The sequence below is a fragment of the Styela clava genome, chromosome 15 (assembly GCF_964204865.1).
Source record: "Styela clava chromosome 15, kaStyClav1.hap1.2, whole genome shotgun sequence".
Classification (NCBI taxonomy): Eukaryota; Metazoa; Chordata; class Ascidiacea; order Stolidobranchia; family Styelidae; genus Styela; species Styela clava.
The window spans coordinates 3455001-3460000 of record NC_135264.1 but is presented as its reverse complement, the minus strand read 5'-3'; the positions used below and the strand labels follow the sequence as shown (position 1 = coordinate 3460000).

General features: G+C 56.0%; 2 non-coding genes and 1 pseudogene across 2 annotated transcripts; all 3 read right to left on the bottom strand.

Annotated features, from left to right (window-relative positions):
- The window catches only part of LOC144413506 (large subunit ribosomal RNA), a 3695-nt pseudogene extending 3332 nt beyond the window's left edge, over positions 1 to 363 (bottom strand).
- Positions 364 to 651: 288 nt separating this feature from the next.
- LOC144413241 (5.8S ribosomal RNA) lies at positions 652 to 805 on the bottom strand. The gene has a single exon (XR_013469278.1). It is a non-coding gene; the product is annotated as a 5.8S ribosomal RNA (ribosomal RNA).
- A 298-nt stretch (positions 806 to 1103) lies between these two features.
- LOC144413386 (small subunit ribosomal RNA) lies at positions 1104 to 2913 on the bottom strand. Its single transcript, XR_013469420.1, has one exon. It is a non-coding gene; the product is annotated as a small subunit ribosomal RNA (ribosomal RNA).
- Positions 2914 to 5000: the final 2087 nt, after the last annotated feature.

Sequence of the window (5000 nt, the reverse complement as noted above, 5' to 3'; positions counted from 1 at the left end):
ACGGTACTTGTCCGCTATCGGTCTCGCGACCGTATTTAGTCTTAGGTGGAGTTTACCACCCGCTTTGGGCTGCATTCCCAAACAACCCGACTCCGAGAAGACCCGAAGCGGCCAAGGCAAGCGCCCCTATGGGCCTAACACCCGCCGTGGGACGAGGCCTCGATCAGAAGGACACCGGCGCTCGCCGTCAGCCGCACTGGGACTTCCGTACGTCACAACTCGGCGCGCTCGAAAAGCGCGCAGATTCGACGCTGGACTCTTCCCGGTTCACTCGCCGTTACTCAGGGAATCCCTGTTGGTTTCTTTTCCTCCGCTTAATAATATGCTTAAATTCAGCGGGTGCTCTCGCCTGAACTCAGGTCGTATGTGTCAAGCGGGCCGCTTCTTACACGGCCCGCTGGCATCGCAAGTCGTCGCCGCCGGCGCCGACCGAGCGCGTACCGTCGCCGCCTTGGCCCACGGTCGGTCTTGATCTCGTGACCGGACCGACCGACCTGGACCCGCCCCTCGAACGTAGTTGAACACGTCGAGGGGCCGGCGGTGTACGGGACACGCGGTCGCGCCGAGAAAGCTCGGCGACCGCTTCAACTTGGGGCGACGCCCGGCCGTCTTCGCAGAGGCCAGGCGACGGCCCTCGGGTGAGGACGAACGCGACCCTGAGGCAGACGCGGTCCCGGGATTGACCCGAGATCGCAATTCGCGTTCAGAAGGTCGACGTTCAATGTGTTCTGCAATTCACATTACTTCTCGCACTTGGCTGCGTCCTTCATCGACTCGCGAGCCGAGTGATCCACCGTTAAGAGTCGTCCTCGACGTTTCGCCCGGCGCCGAAGCGCGCGGACGTCACACTGTGGGATCGACCACAAAACCACCACCGACAACAACTGCACAAAAACACCAACAAACGGCGCCGAGCGACCGCCGGGCTGGGCCGGCGGCACATCGAGCGCGGTGCCCAGAAGCCACCATCGCACTCGGCTGCCTTGCTATGCCAACGTGTTACGCGTGTCGCACGGGGCGGAACCCCGATTGACGGCCGCCCTCTCGGCGGCACCCAAAGACAATTAAGTGCGCGGTCGGCCGGGGCCTACCACCACCTTCGGCAATGATCCTTCCGCAAGTTCACCTACGGAAACCTTGTTACGACTTTTACTTCCTCTAAATGATCAAGTTTGATCGTCTTCTCGACACGCCGACGCGGCCGTTGCCAGCCGCGACGGGGCCGATCCAAGGATCTCACTAAACCATTCAATCGGTAGTAGCGACGGGCGGTGTGTACAAAGGGCAGGGACGTAATCAACGCAATTTGATGACTTGCGCTTACTGGGAATTCCTCTTTCAAGGGAAACAATTGCAAGTCCCTATCCCAATCACGAATGAGGTTCAACGGGTTACCCGGACCTTTCGGCCTAGGTTAGACACTCGCTGCTTCACTCAGTGTAGCGCGCGTGCGGCCCCGGACATCTAAGGGCATCACAGACCTGTTATTGCTCAATCTCGTGTGGCTAAACGCCACTAGTCCCTCTAAGAAGTTAGACGCCGACCGAGAAGGTCGCGTAACTATTTAGCATGCCAGAGTCTCGTTCGTTATCGGAATTAACCAGACAAATCGCTCCACCAACTAAGAACGGCCATGCACCACCACCCACAGAATCAAGAAAGAGCTCTCAATCTGTCAATCCTACCTGTGTCCGGGCCGGGTGAGTTTCCCCGTGTTGAGTCAAATTAAGCCGCAGGCTCCACTCCTGGTGGTGCCCTTCCGTCAATTCTATTAAGTTTCAGCTTTGCAACCATACTTCCCCCGGAACCCAAAGACTTTGGTTTCCCGGAAGCTGCCGGAAAGGTCGTCATGGTAACGCCTCCCGATCGCTAGTTGGCATCGTTTATAGTCAGAACTAGGACGGTATCTGATCGTCTTCGAACCTCTGACTTTCGCTCTTGATTAAAGAAAACATTCTTGGCGAATGCTTTCGCAGTAGTTCGTCTTCCGCCGATCCAAGAATTTCACCTCTAACGGCAGAGTACGGACGCCCCCGTCTGTCCCTCTTAATCATTACCTCGTGCTCCGAAAACCAACAAAATAGAACCGAGGTCCTATTCCATTATTCCATGCAACACTATGCAGGCGAACAGCCTGCTTTGAACACTCTAATTTTTTCAAAGTAAACTTATCGGCCACCGCCGACACTCAGTCAAGAGCACCGACGGAGAACCGAAGGTGAGGCGAACGCAACCAGTGACACGCCTTGCGACGGACCGGCGGCGCTCGCCCAAAATCCAACTACGAGCTTTTCAACCGCAACAACTTTAGCATACACTGTTGGAGCTGGAATTACCGCGGCTGCTGGCACCAGACTTGCCCTCCAATGGATACTCGTTAAGAGTTTTAGGATGTACTCATTCCAATTACAGGGCCTCGTTAGAGTCCTGTATTGTTATTTTTCGTCACTACCTCCCCGTGTCGGGAATGGGTAATTTGCGCGCCTGCTGCCTTCCTTGGATGTGGTAGCCGTTTCTCAGGCTCCCTCTCCGGAATCGAACCCTGATTCCCCGTTACCCGTTATCACAAAGGTAGGCACGTAGCGTACCTTCGACAGTTGATAGGACAGACACTTGAATGATACGTCGTCGGTGCAGAGACCGTACGATCCGCGTGGTTATCCAGAGTCATCAAACGTCACAGGACGAACCCGGTCGGTTTTGATCTGATAAAAGCGCGCCTCCCGAAGTCGGCGCTTAATGCATGTATTAGCTCTAGAATTACCACAGTTATCCACTTCGCTTACGAGACCAAATAAACCAAGACTGATTTAATGAGCCATTCGCAGTTTCGCTTTACGAGAACTCGTACTTGCACCTGCATGGCTTAATCTTTGAGACAAGCATATCACTACTGGCAGGATCAACCAGATAGCTGCGACAGCTGCGCTCGGCCCTTGCTGGGCTGCCCGGCGCGTGCTCGTCGCATTCGTTTAAGACCGAGGCGATCGCCTGCGGCCGTACTCAGCTTCGACAGTCGCTGGCCGCGACGTCCACGCTCTCGCCGGCAGTGCCAGGCGGAGCGATTTGCGTTTTTTCTTTGCTCGCCCTCTCTCGGGCTCGATCCATTCAGTTTCGCACAAACAAGAGCTCTGCCGGCCGCCTGCAGCGGTGCCTAAAACCCGGGCATAACAATGCAACCGTTCTGCTAGGCCGACAAGCGCTCAAGCCAGACGCTCGATCGAACGCCCCCTACATATTAGTCGAGACAACGGCTCGCTCATTAGCATCGCGTTTGTACTTCAACTTTTTTTGGCTCGGCTTCTTTCGACGCCGATGCCGGCGACGCAGCACTCTCTCGCCCGCCAGCCACCGAGAAAAGGGTGCGCTCCGACCGGCCCCGCACCGCTCTTTCTTGGCTCATTCGAAATTACTGTCTTTCGCTCTGACATGCCTTACCTAGGGTTAGGTTAGTATGCTTGCACGTTTGTACTTTAACTTTTTTCGGCTCGGCTTCTTTCGACGCCGATGCCGGCGACGCAGCACTCTCTCGCCCGCCAGCCACCAAGAAAAGGGTGCGCTCCGACCGGCCCCGCACCGCTCTTTCTTGGCTCATTCGAGTTTACTGTCTTTCGCTCTGACATGCCTTACCTAGGGTTAGGTTAGTATGCTTGCACGTTTGTACTTTAACTTTTTTCGGCTCGGCTTCTTTCGACGCCGATGCCGGCGACGCAGCACTCTCTCGCCCGCCAGCCACCGAGAAAAGGGTGCGCTCCGACCGGCCCCGCACCGCTCTTTCTTGGCTCATTCGAAATTACTGTCTTTCGCTCTGACATGCCTTACCTAGGGTTAGGTTAGTATGCTTGCACGTTTGTACTTTAACTTTTTTCGGCTCGGCTTCTTTCGACGCCGATGCCGGCGACGCAGCACTCTCTCGCCCGCCAGCCACCGAGAAAAGGGTGCGCTCCGACCGGCCCCGCACCGCTCTTTCTTGGCTCATTCGAGTTTACTGTCTTTCGCTCTGACATGCCTTACCTAGGGTTAGGTTAGTATGCTTGCACGTTTGTACTTTAACTTTTTTCGGCTCGGCTTCTTTCGACGCCGATGCCGGCGACGCAGCACTCTCTCGCCCGCCAGCCACCGAGAAAAGGGTGCGCTCCGACCGGCCCCGCACCGCTCTTTCTTGGCTCATTCGAAATTACTGTCTTTCGCTCTGACATGCCTTACCTAGGGTTAGGTTAGTATGCTTGCACGTTTGTACTTTAACTTTTTTCGGCTCGGCTTCTTTCGACGCCGATGCCGGCGACGCAGCACTCTCTCGCCCGCCAGCCAACGAGAAAAGGGTGCGCTCCGACCGGCCCCGCACCGCTCTTTCTTGGCTCATTCGAAATTACTGTCTTTCGCTCTGACATGCCTTACCTAGGGTTAGGTTAGTATGCTTGCACGTTTGTACTTTAACTTTTTTCGGCTCGGCTTCTTTCGACGCCGATGCCGGCGACGCAGCACTCTCTCGCCCGCCAGCCACCGAGAAAAGGGTGCGCTCCGACCGGCCCCGCACCGCTCTTTCTTGGCTCATTCGAGTTTACTGTCTTTCGCTCTGACATGCCTTACCTAGGGTTAGGTTAGTATGCTTGCACGTTTGTACTTTAACTTTTTTCGGCTCGGCTTCTTTCGACGCCGATGCCGGCGACGCAGCACTCTCTCGCCCGCCAGCCACCGAGAAAAGGGTGCGCTCCGACCGGCCCCGCACCGCTCTTTCTCGGCTCATTCGAGTTTACTGTCTTTCGCTCTGACATGCCTTACCTAGGGTTAGGTTAGTATGCTTGCACGTTTGTACTTTAACTTTTTTCGGCTCGGCTTCTTTCGACGCCGATGCCGGCGACGCAGCACTCTCTCGCCCGCCAGCCACCGAGAAAAGGGTGCGCTCCGACCGGCCCCGCACCGCTCTTTCTTGGCTCATTCGAAATTACTGTCTTTCGCTCTGACATGCCTTACCTAGGGTTAGGTTAGTATGCTTGCAC